At 43.7% G+C, this 13748-nt stretch overlaps 1 protein-coding gene across 2 annotated transcripts in view; it reads right to left on the bottom strand.

Moving 5' to 3' along the window:
* PUS7 (pseudouridine synthase 7) overlaps window positions 1–13748 on the bottom strand; it is a 109905-nt gene that overhangs the window by 88149 nt on the left and 8008 nt on the right. The gene's annotated exons all lie outside the window — the stretch shown is intronic.

Genomic DNA, 13748 nt, shown 5'->3' on the forward strand with positions numbered 1-13748 from the left:
TGGTGAGGGTCTCCGTGCTCGGACCCCCACCAATACAAACTTCTGACACGTCACTATGACATGTCAGATGTTTGTCGAACGTTTAGCTACACTTTAACCCCTTCCCGACATTTGACGTATCCATACGCCAAAGTCGGGTAGGGAAAGTATGGAGCGGGCTCACGCAGTGAGCTCGCTCCATACGATGCCGGTGTCGGCTGTATGTTAGGGTATGTGCACACGATAACTGCAATTACGTCTGAAATTACGGAGATGTTTTCAGGAGAAAACAGCTCCTGAATTTCAGACGTAATTGCATGTACTCGCATTTTGCGAGGCGTCAATTACGGATGTAATTTGGAGCTGTTCTTCTTTGGAGTAGATGAAAATCGGCTCCAATTACGTCCCAAGAAGTGTCCTGCACATCTTTTGACGAGGCTGTAATTTTACGCGCAGTCTTTTGACAGCGACACGTAAAATGACAGCTCGTCGGCACAGAACATCGTAAAGCCCATTGAAAGTAATGGGCAGATGTTTGCCAACGTATTGGAGCTGTTTATTCAGACGTAATTCGAGGCGTAAAACGCCACCATTACGTCTGAAAATAGGTCGTGTGAACCCAGCCTTACAGCCGACACTTCAGAGTAACTAGCAGCATATATAAACTTGAGAAAAAGAGTCCAAAGATATCCAGTATTAAGAAAATACAAAATCTTTATTGATCAAACACATGAGAATCTAAAACACGTTATTTACTGGATCAAGAACGAATATACATGAAGTAAGAATTGAGTACAGGCAATATATGGCATAAATAAGAGTTAAGTACAAGCAATATATGGCATGAAAAAATCACTCATTTGAAGAAGCTATACGCGAAACGCGCATTGGGGCGCCACTTTATCCACTGGGTCATATTACTACGCTACTGAATATGAGTAAGCATATGACAACGGCCTTGTCAGGTCCTACACATAGCTAGTGCACTGTTTGTATTCACTAGCTGATAATCGTTACTCTCAACTCTTTACTTTTTCTTCTCATTTTTTCTGTCCTGACATATGCCGACCTATATGAGTATATCCCTAAGATGTGATACAACAAATGAGTGATTTTTTTCATGCCATATATTGCTTGTACTTAACTCTTATTTATGCCATATATTGCCTGTACTCAATTCTTACTTAATCTATATTCATTCTTGATCCAGTAAATAACGTGTTTTAGATTCTCATGTGTTTGATCAATAAAGATTTTGTATTTTCTTAATACTGGATATCTTTTGACTCTTTTTCTCAAGTTTATATATTATTGTTTGGAGTTCGTATCTCTGAAATATTGCGGGTGGTTGAGATCTTTTGCATCCCACCCTTATACTCGTGTCCTGTGAGACTCTTGTCTAGCTAACTAGCGGCATAGCGGTCGAGCGCGATCCCGCTAGTTTAACTCATTAAATGCTGCGGTCAAAACCAACCGCTGCATTTAAATCGTCAGAAAGAGGGGGGCGACCCCCTCTAACAGCTCATCGCGCCCCCCGTAACGCAATCGCGGGGGGCGATGGTTGCTATGGCTGCCTGGTGGCTTAATGAACGCCCCCAGGTCCTCCATCTTTGTACACCTATTAAGCCTTGCCTCCGGCAGGGCTTAATGGGTGCCTGTCAGAATCATGATATACTGCAATACATTAGTATTGCAGTATATCGTGCAAGCGATCTAACGATCGCTTGTTGAAGTCCCCTAGGGGGACTAATAAAAAATAAAAAAAGTAAAAATGAGTTAAATAAAGGTTTTTTTGTGTAAAAAAAAATAAAACAATTCCCCCTAGGGCATAGTAAAAAAATAAATAAACATAATTGGTATCGCCACGTCCGTAAAAGTCTGAACTATTACAATATATCATTATTTAACCAGCACGGTGTACGCCGTAAAAAAAAATACAAAATTGTAAACGCCACAATGTCTATTTTTTGGTCACCCCATCTCCCACAAAAAATGAAATAAAAAGTGATCAAACCGTCGCATGTACCCCAAAATGGTATCATTAAAAACTACAGCTTATCCTGCAAAAAATAAGCCCTCATACCCTTAATCGACGGAAAAATAAAAAACTTATGGCTCTCGGAATTTGGTGACTCAAAATAAATTTTCTTTTTTACACTTAGGTTTTTACATGTAAAAGTAGTAAAATATATAAAAAACTATATATATATTTGGTATCGCCGTAATCGTATTGACCCACAGAATAAAGTTAACATGTTGTTTTAATTGCACAGTGAATTCCGTAAAAATGGCGCGCAAAAACACATGGAGAAATCACTGTTTTTTCATTTTCTACCCCACAAATAATTTTTTTCCCGTTTCCTAGTACATTATATTGTAAAGTAAATGGTGCTACGAAAAACTACAACTCGTCCCGCAAAAATCAAGCCCTCACAGTACTATATAGACGGAAAAATAAAGACGTTATGGCTTCTGGAATGTGGGGAGGAAAAAACGAAAATGAAAATCTGAAAAAGGGCTGCGGCGGAAAGGGGTTAAAGAAATGGCTGAAAATAATAAAAAGTGATTTATTTTTTAACCTCTTCCGGCACCTTCGCGTAAATGCACGTCCAGGTGAGCAGTAACTTCGCGCACCTGGGCGTGCAGTTACGTCCGCGCTTTAACAGTTAACCGCCGCACGGCGCTACACCGCAGCGGCGGTTAACTGTGCAGGGTGTCAGCCCTGCTCTGCCCGTTGCCGATCAGCGGCCTGTCGCCGCTGAAATCGGCAATTAACCCCTTCGATGCGGTGGTCGATTGCGATCACCACATCGAAGAGGTTTACAGCGGATCGGCAGCCCCCCACATGTATTTGCGGGGGCTAGCGATCCTTATCATGGCAACCAGAGGCCAGACAATGACCTCCGGGTTGCCATGTACAGAAGCCTCGGAGGATCAGCCTCCGGCCGGTCCTCCGATGCTTCCTGTCAGTGTGACAGTTACGTCATAATGACAGTTAGAACACATTACACTACGTGTGTAGTGTAATGTGTTCTAGCAGCGATCAGAGCTGAAAGTCTAAGTGTCCCCTAGTGGGACAAGTGAAAAAAGTAAAAAAAAGATAATAAAAATTTTGAAAAAGTGTAAAAATAAAAGTTAGAAGTGACAAACAAAGAATGCTTTTTTTCCTATAATAAGTCTTTTATTATAGGAAAAAAATGAACACGTTAAAAAAAGTACACATATTTGGTATCGCCGCGTTAGTAACGACCCCAACTATAAAACTGTAATATTATTTTTCCCGCACGGTGAACACCGCGAAAAAAATAAACGAAAAACAGTGCCGAATCACAATTTTTTGGTTACCAACCCTCCCAAAATATACAATAAAAAGTGATCAAAAAAAGTCGCATGTACGCCAAAATGGTACCAATACAAACTACATCCCGTCCTGCAAAAAACAAGCCCTTACACCGCTTTTTGGACTGAAAAATAAAAACGTTATGGCTCTCAGAATACGGTGACACAAAAATTTATTTATTTTATAAAGAAGTGATTTTATTGCACAAACGCTGCAAAACATAAAAAAATTATATACATCTGGTATCGCTGTAATCGTATCGGCCCGCAGAATAAAGTATAATGGTCATTTATAGCCCAGGGTGAAGGCCATAAAAAAAAACGAATAAAAAAACAATTGTCAGAATTGAAGGTTTTTAGTCACCTTGCTTGCCAAAAAAATGGAATAAAACGTGATCCAAAAAATTTCTCGTACCCCAAAATGGTACCAATGACAACCTACAGATTGTCCCGCAAAGAATAAGCCCTCACACAGCTCCGGTGGTGAAAAAATAAATAAGTTCTGGCTCCCAGAATATGGCGCTGCAAAATGTGCAGAGTGTTCCAAAAGCAGATAAGATCGGGCGCCATTTATCAGTGCGACACCGGCCACATATCTGCGGATTATTATACCCTGATGTACCCCGCACAGATAACATATGCCCGCACATTATAAACTGAAACACCAGTAAAACCCCAAACAGAACAACTACCAAGCTACATCTGCGCCCCAAAAGCCAAATGCCGCTCCCTCCCTTCTGAGCCCTGCAGCGTGCCTAAACACCAGTTTACGACCATAGATATGGCATCGCCATACCCGGGAGAACCCGGTTAATATTTTATGAGGTATTTGTCTTCAGTGGCACAAACTGGGCATAACATGTAGTGCACTAAAATAGCATATGAGTGGAAAATTGTAATTTTCACTCCGCACCATGCGCTGCGCATTAACCCCTTTGCGCACCACAACATAGCATGTCGTAGTGTGGGGGGTGATGTATGGAGCGTCTCACGTGAAAAATAAAGAATTTAAAACGGCAAAATCGCTGTTTTTTTGGACACCTTGGCTCTACCTAAAAATGTAATAAAAAGTGTTCAAAAAGTTGTATGTACCAATAAAAACGAACGCTGGTCCCTCAATAAATAAGCCCTCATACCGCTCTTTTGACTGAAAAATAAAAAAGTTAGGGCTCTTGGAACGCGGGGAGAAAAAACCTAAAAAGGAAAAGAAAAAAATGGATCAGTCCAGAAAGGGTTAATTACTTTCTAATGAAAAACCATTTATGCCCACACGTGGGGTATTGCCACACTCGGGAAAAATTGCTTTACAAATGTTGGGCAGCTTTTTCCCCCTTTATCCTTTGTGAAATTGAAAAAAATGCAACATTTTAGTGGAAGAAATGTTGATATTCATTTTCACGGCCTAAGGCTGGGTTCACACGAGCACATTAACGTCCGTAATGGACAGACGTATTTCGGGCGGAAGTCCCGGACCGAACTCAGTGCAGGGAGCCGGGCTCCTATCATCAGTTATGTACGATGCTAGGAGTCCCTGCCTCTCCGTGGAACTACTGTCCCGTACTGAAAACATGATTACAGTACGGGACAGTTGTCCTGCAGAGAGGCAGGGACTCCTAGCATCGTACATAACTATGATGCTAGGAGCCCGGCTCCCTGCACTGAGTTCGGTCCGGGACTTCCGCCCGAAATACGTCCGTCCATTACGGACGTTAATGTGGTCGTGTGAACCCAGCCTTACCGAGAACTTCCTGCTTCCTCCAGTCCGGTCTCCCGGCCGTTGCCTTGGTGACGCGTCCCTCTCGACATCCGGCCCGACGTCCTGGCCGTCCCTGGATGACGTTTCAGCCCATGTGACCGCTGCAGCCAATCACAGGTCAATCACAGGCTGCAGCGGTCACATGGACTGCCGCGTCATCCAGGGATGTCGGGCTGGATGTGAAGAGAGGGACGCGTCACCAAGACAACGGCCGGGTAAGTATGAATTTCTTTAACTTTTATTACAGAAAGGGCTGTCCCTTCTCTCTACCCTGCACTGATAGAGAGAAGGGGCTGCCGATTAGTGCAGTGCTATTTTGCCGCCAAAAACGTGCCCGTAAATACTGGTGCAAAACGGGTCGAATACGTGTGACACCGGACGCGTATTTACGGGTGGGAAAAAATACGGTCGTGTGCATGAGGCCTTATACGTTAAAATCAGTCAGTGGTATAGGTCACCCATAGGCAACAATGGTATCCTTTAACCGTGGTCATGATGTGTCTGTGTAATGGATACAATTATAGCCTTTGGATGAGGGATGAGACTTTTAGGCATCCGTCACTGGTCTCCGTTTAACAGATACATATTTGAAAGCAACCAGAGTCCCTGGCTGCTATCTCGGCCTGGGGTAGCTATGTCACTGGAACTTCCGTGGGGTTATTTATTGGGGCTTCCCCAGTCAAGCTCCAGAGACGTAGCTTCCCTAGGCCAAAATGCCAGGAATTCCGGCTGCTATTAAAGTGTTGGGCCGCTGTGCAGGACTTCAGCCAGAGTCCATGGCTAATATTCTCTGTGAGAATCCTAGAGGAACCCAAAGAGCTGACATAGTCTAAAAGGTTTGGTCTTTGTCAGGCTAACGGAGCCCTATGGACATACAGAATGTATGTCGAGAGTTTTCCTGATGTACACGCTTAACGTAGGTCATAAACATGATGTACACAAAGCCTTAAGCCCCATGCACACAACCGTATTTTTCATTTGTAATTATTTCTATGCACTACGGACATCTTTCCGTTTTCTTACGGATGGGTGTCCGTGCTGTAGAAATTATAGAACATGTCCTTTGTCCGTAATTACGGCACGGACTCTCATTAGAAGTCTGTGGGCGCTTCCGTAATTACGGACGGCTACGAATGTGCATCCGCTGCCGTCCGTAATTCCGGAAGCGTTGCTATGCACCAGGGGATTACCCTGTGTTCCTCCCTGTTTTTTAGTTGATCCATAAATACGAATGCATTACGGATGCAATACAGACCATATTTACGGACACCCTTGCATATATGCAGATGATTTACGGATGACTATAAATGACTATGGATCCGTATATACAGACAGTATTTACAGATGGATGAAAAATTTGGCCATGTGCATGCGGCCTTAGGTCTCATGCACACGACCGTAGCCACGTGCACAGCCATGATTTTCTGGTCGGCCAGGGGCGGAGTGTCACCCGCAAGCCGCCCACAAATGACGGGCTGTGCACATGGCCACGGCCATTATTTGCTATGAGCCTGGACCGCAGAACACGGCCGTAATAAGACATGCCCGTTCTTTCTGCGGTCCGGGCTACTGGGCCATTCATGGACCGTGGAAACCACGGTCTTGTGCATGGTCCCATAGGAACTAATGGGGCCGCAATTCTCACGTGGATTTTCGGGGGAATTGCGGCCACAAAACAATGTTCGTGTGTATGGGGCCTTAGGATTCATGCACGTGGGCGTGCCCATAATCATGGGCCGCGATTGCAGGCACGGCCGGCCGCCAACAGCCGCCCGCATTCTCGGCCCGTGCTCCCATACAACGTATGGGTGCACGGCCCGTAAAATGCAAAACTGACATGTCATATCTTTTGCTATACACTTCTACGGCACGTACACCTTCCCATAAATATATGGGAAGGTGTCCATGGTCAATAGACGTGAATGGGTCCGTAATTACGGTCTGCAGTTAGCTCCGTACATAGCATAGCGGCCGTGCTGCAGAACGGAAAGTCCGCTCCTATTCACTCGAATAGGAGTAGAGCTGCAGTACAGCAGCTCGGCCGCTATTCCGTGGCCGGAGTGAAGTGCTTCCGGCATGTACGTCCGCTGCACGGAGGCACCGGACCAGCTGATCTGTGCGGGGCTTGGGTGTCGGAACCCCACAGATCATGTACGGATGACCTAACCGGTGGATAGGTCATCAGTTGTCAGAAGGTGGAAAACCTCTTTAAAAATTTTTTCCCAGCATACAAGATAATAATTTTGAGGTTCTATTTTCTGTGAAAAAAGTAGGCTAAGGCCCCATTTACACAAACGTAAGAACGCCCGTAATTACGGCACGTTTTTACGGGCCCATGGACTTTTCTTGGCCACGGGTACCTCCCCGTATGCTTACGGGAAGGTGCCCGTGCCGTTGAAAAATATAGAACATGTCCTATTTCAGGCCGTAATTACGGCACGAGCAGGCCCATAGAAGTCTATGGGGCTCCCGTAATTACGGGTGACTACATGTGTGCACCCGTCATTACGGCAAAGTTGCTAGGCGACGTCAGTAAATAGTCATTGTCCAGGGTGCTGAAAGAGTTAAACGATCGGCAGTAACTCTTTCAGCACGGTGGACAGAAACTACCTATCACAATATAGATCAACCTGTAAAAAAAATAAAAAAATAAAAAATAAATAAATAAAAAAAGGACGTTCATACTTACCCAGAATTCCCTGCTTCTTCCTCCAGTCCGGCCTCCCGGGATGACGTTTCAGCCCATGTGACCGCTGCAGCAGTCACATCGACTGCCGCGTCATCCAGGGAGGTCGGACTGGATGTCAAGAGAGGGACGCGTTACCAAGACAACGGCTGGGTAAGTATGAATTTCTTCTACTTTTTCTGCGGAAAAGGCTGTCCCTTCTCTCTATCCTGCACTGATAGAGAGAAGGGGCTGCCGATTAGTGCAGTGCAATTTTGCAGCGAAAACGTGCCCATAAATACCGGTGGAATACTGGTCGAATACGTGTGACCAAGGACCCGTATTTACGCCAGTATTTACGGGAGGACAAAAATACGTTCGTGTGCATGAGGCCTTAGTCATTTACATACAATGATTGTTATGCACATAATAGAACAAAACAAAAAGCATACCACACCAACATTAAAAATAATGTGCATTCTGGCTTTGTGTTCAAAATATAAACCAGGTCGCAGAACCGGATCCATTGTGTACGATAAATACTACTCAAACCCTTCAAGCCCCAATAGGGTCCATCCAAATTTTGGTTTTGGCAAGAAAAACAGCCGCACACAGTCCTATTTTTCCTGACAATTCTGATGGAATCTGCGATGGAGACTCAACACGCTAGCTTCATACGTGTTACATTGATCATTACAGCGCTGAACTGATGAAACTTGGCATCAGTTGGAGTCTCATAGAAATTAGTCCATTGCATGCAGTTCGGTCATCTTATTTCATACAAACAATAATTAAAGTTTATGGAACAATCTGGCAATTGCACATTATTAAAAAAAAACGGTAGTACAGATGCGTCCCGTCCGTCCGTCCGTCCCCCACCTGACTGCTGCAGTCAATCACTGGCCTCTGCGATACGTACAGCTCATGTCCACCGTTTTTTTTTATAACATTTTTTTCTGCCAGTTTTTTTTTTTTTTTTTACTCCATTACAACCTTTTTAGGGTGCAGTCACAAGCAGCAGACTGTGACTGAAAATCAGTTCCATTCAGCCTGAATGAAACTTGAAATCCATACATCTGCTGCAAAAACAACCCCGCTCAGATGAATGGATTTCTGCAACAAAATCTGCGGTGTGCGACTGCACCCTTAACCCCTTCGCGCTCAGGTCAGTACTATTACGTCGCGCTAAGTACATCGTTCGCGCTCAGGTCAGTAATAGTACTGACCTGAGTAAACACGGCGCCATTTAATCCCGGCGCGTGCTTGAGCTGTGATAACTGCTGTTTCTGACAGCACGCTATCACAGCTTAGTGTGCAGGGACCGATCGCGGTGGTCCCCGCCGATTAACCCCTTAGAAGCCGCGTTCAATAGCGATCGCTGCTTTTTAGGGGTTAAGCTGCCATCGCCGGCCTGCTACACGATAGCGGGCCGTGATGGCTACTATGGCAACCAGAATCCTAACAATGGACTCTGGCTACGCCATAGACGGAAGCCTAGTGGGTCCCGACAAAATCAGGACCCACTATGCTTGCTGTCAGCGAACAGCTGACAGCTCTAATACACTGCACTACGTATGTAGTGCAGTGTATTAGAATAGCGATCAGAGCCTCCTGCCCTCATGTCCCCTAGTGGGACAAAGTAAAAAAAGTGTGAAAAAGTAAAAAAAAGTTGTGTAAAAATAAGAAAATAAAAGATTTAAAAGTAATAAAAGTAAAAGTCCCCCTTTTTCCCTTATCAGTTCTTTATTATTAATAAAAATATATAAATAAACAAATAAACTATACATAATTGGTATCGCCGCGTCCGTAACGTCCTGAACTACAAAACGATGTCGTTATTTATCCCGCGCGGTGAACGCCGTAAGAGAAAATAATAATAAACCGAACCACAATCACAATTGTTTGGTCACTTCACCTCCCAAAAAATGGAATAAAAAGAGATCAAAAAGTCGCATGTACCTAAAAATGGTACTGATCGAAACTACAGTTCGTTACGCAAAAAATAAGTCCTCGCACGACTTTCCTGATGGAAAAATAAAACAGTTATGGCTCTTAGAATAAGGTAACACAAAAAATAAATTATATTTTACAAAATGTATTTTATTGTGCAAACGCCACAAGACATAAAATAAAACTATAAACATCTGGTATCGCCGTAATCGTATCGCCGTAATCGTATCGCCCCGCAGAATAAAGTGAATATGTAATTTATAGCGCACGGTGAACGCTGTAAAAAAAATGGAATAAAAACCAATAGTAGAATTGCTGTTTTTTTAGTCACCACGCCACCTAAAATTAGAATAAAAACTGATCAAAAAGTCGCATGCACCCCAAGAAAACTACAATGGATTCCTCAAGGTCTCTAGTTTCCAAAAAGGGGTCACTTTTGGGGGGTTTCCACTGTTTTAGCACCACAAGACCTCTTCAAACCGGACATGGTGCCTAATAAATTAAATTAAATTAATTAAATGTCACCTCTACTTTGCTCTAAATTCCTGTGAAACACCTAAAGGGTTAATAAACTTTTTAAATGCTGTTGTGAATACTTTGAGGGGTCTAGTTTCTGAAATGGGGTGTTTGATAAGGGTGTCTAATATATGGGCCCCTCAAAGCAACTTCAGAACTGAGCTGGAAACTAAAGAATAAAATAAAAACGAGGCAATACTTCGCTTCTTACATTATACTGATAATGATCCGTGCCCACCCCGAGATGACCCCAGTTTTGACCGTTTGTATAAACGGAGACCCCTATTAGACCATTTCAGTGCCCGGTTTTCCCAGCATTCACCCCCGAGAAGTGTATTTCTATAGATGAATCCCTGGTACATTTGAAAGGGAGGCTTCAAATCCGCCAGTACCTGCCGGGTAAGAGGGCAAGGTATGGCGTGAAGATGTATAAGCTGTGCGAGAGTGCATTAGGGTATACCTACAAATTTAGGATACATAAGGGAAGGACACCAGTACTCAGTCCCCAGAATGCCCCCCCTTACTGGGAGTTAATACAAAAATTGTGTGGGATTTGGTGCACCCACTGCTTGACCAGGGTTACCACCTCTACCTGGATAATTTTTATACCAACGTCCCACTCTTCAACTGCCTCGCTTCCAGAAGTCCTGCGGCATGCGGCACTGCTAGAAGAAACCTGAGAGGCCTCCCTAAGACTCTGCTTGGGCAAACACTCAGAAGGGGTGAGAGCAGGGCACAATCTAGCAGCAACATATTGTGTGTCAAGTACAAGACCAGGGAGATGCCACACCAGTACCCATGTACTTGTACGAGGTACCAGTACAGGGACCCCCAAACTAGACTGCATCCTGGACTACAATAGGTACATGGGAGGGGTGGACTTGTCAGATCAAGTCCTGAAGCCTTACAGTACTTCTGGAAGCGGGGCCACAGGCATCGTACCAGGGCAACACTTTTTAGGAGAAGTTCCCCAAACTGGCAAGAAGGGAAAAAGTCAAAAGAGGTGCAGAGTCTGCTATAAGAGGGGGATAAGGAAGGACACAATATATCAATGTGACGCGTGTCCCGAAAAACCAGAGCTCTGTATGAAAGAGTGTTTTAAAATTTATCATCCATCCCTTTATTTTTAATTTACCCCAGTTTTACTCGCTCTGATCCACTTCGCACAGCTTACCCCTCCTCATCTTTCCCCTCTGAGCGCTGCTGTGTGCCCAGGCAGCTGATAACAGCCACATGTAGGGTATTGCCGTACCCGGGAGAGCCAACATTACAGTTTATGAGGTGTATATCTCCGGTGGCGCATGCTGGGCACAATATATCGGACACTGAAATGGTATATATGTATAGAAAATTGCAAATTTCACTCTGCACCAACTGCTGCACATTATCTTTTACACAAGACCTGTGGGGTCAAAATGCTCACTACACCTCTAGATGAATGCCTTAAGGGGTGTAGATTTTAAAACAGGGTCACTTCTTGGGGGTTTCAACTGTACTGGTACCTTAGGGGCTTCTGCGTACAAGACTTAGCACCAGAAAAGCTCCAGTAGGCCAAATGGTGGTCCTTTCCTTCTGAGCCCTGCCATGTGCCCAGGCAGCTAATAACAGCCACATGTAGGGTATTGCCGTACCCGGGAGAGCCCACATTACAGTTTATGGGGTGTATGTCTCCGGTGGCACATGCTGGGCACAATATATCGGACACTGACATGGCATATATATAGAAAATTGCAAATCTCACTCTGCACCATCTGCTGCGCATTATCTTTTACACAATACCTGTGGGGTCAAAATGCTCACTACACCTCTAGATGAATTCCTTAAGGGGTGTCGTTTTTCACTTCTCGGGGGTTTCAACTGTACTGATACCTCAGGGGCTTCTGCACACACGACTTAGCACGAGAAAATTCCCAGTAGGCCACATGGTGGTCCTTTCCTTCTGAGCCCTCCCATGGGCCCAAACGGCAGTTTATCACCACAAATGGGGTATTGCCGCACTCAGGACAAATTTGGCAACAAATTGGGGTATTTTATTCCTTGTGAAAATAAGACATTTTGAGCCAAAACTACCTCTTATTGGAAAAAATTAAATTTTTCTGAATTCACAGCCCAATTCAAATAAATTCTGTGAAAAAACTGTGGAGTGTAAATGGTCACAACACCCATAAATGAATTCCTTGAGGGGTGTAGTTTCCAAAATGGGGTCACTTTTGGTGGGTTTCAATTGCTTTGATACCTCTGGGGCTCTACAAATGCGACATGGCACCCGAAAACCAATCCAGCAAAATCTGGACTCCTAAGAACACATAGCGCTCCTTTCCTTCTGAGGCCTCCCATGGGCCCAAACAGCAGTTTATCACCACAAATGGGGTATTGCCGCACTCAGGACAAATTGGGCAACAAAATGGGGCATTTTGTTCCCTGTGAAAATAAGAAATTCTGATCAAAAATGACATCTTATTGGAAAAATTGTCATTCTTTTAATTTCACAGCCCAATTCAAATACGCGCTGTGAAAAAACTACGGGGTAAAAATGGTAACAGTAACCATAAATTAATTCCTTGAGGGGTGCAGTTTCCAAAATGGGGTCAGTTTTGGGGGATTCCTACTGTTTTGGCACCTCAACACCTCTCCAAACCTGGCATGCTGCCTAAAATATATGCTAATAAAAAAGCACCACCAAAATGCACTAGGTTCTTCTTTGCTTCTGGGGCTTGTGTTTTAGTCCACGAGCGCACTAGAGCCACATGTGGGGCATTTCTAAAAACTGAAGAATCTGGACAATACATATTTAGTAGTGTTTCTCTGGTAAAACCTTCTTTGTTACAGAAAAAAAATAGAATAAAATTGAAATTCAGAAAGAAAAATGAAATTTGCAAATTTCACCTCCACTTTGCTTTAATTCCTGTGAAATGCCTGAAGGGTTAAAAAACTTTCTAAATGCTGTTTTGAATACTTTGAGGGGTCTAGTTTTTAAAATGGGGTGCTTTATGGGGGTTTCTAATACATAGGCCCCTCAAAGCCACTTCAGAACTGAAGAGGTACCTTAAAAAAAAGGCTTTTGAAATTTTCCTAAGAATATGAGAAATTGCTGTTTATGTTCTAAGCCTTGTAACGTCCAAGAAAAATAAAATAATGTTCAAAAAACGATGCCAATCTAAAGTAGACATATGGGAAATGTGAACTAGTAACTATTTTGGGTGGTATAACCGTCTGTTTTTCAAGCAGATGCATTTAAATTCAGAAAAATGCTATTTTTTCTAAATTTTCTCTAAATTTTGCAATTTTTCTCAAATAAAGACTGAATATATTGACCAAATTTTACCACGAACATGAAGCCCAAAGTGTCACGAGAAAACAATCTCGGAATCGCTTGGATAGGTTTAAGCATTCCGACGTTATTACCACATAAAGTGAAATATGTCAGATTTGAAAAATGGGCTCTGAGCCTTAAGGCCCAAACTAGGCTGCGTCCTTAAGGGGTTAAAGGGGTTGTCCACTACCGGACAACTGACGACATATCCACCGGACAGGTCAACAGTA

This window comes from Rhinoderma darwinii, chromosome 3 (genome assembly GCF_050947455.1).
Source record: "Rhinoderma darwinii isolate aRhiDar2 chromosome 3, aRhiDar2.hap1, whole genome shotgun sequence".
Lineage (NCBI taxonomy): Eukaryota > Metazoa > Chordata > Amphibia > Anura > Rhinodermatidae > Rhinoderma > Rhinoderma darwinii.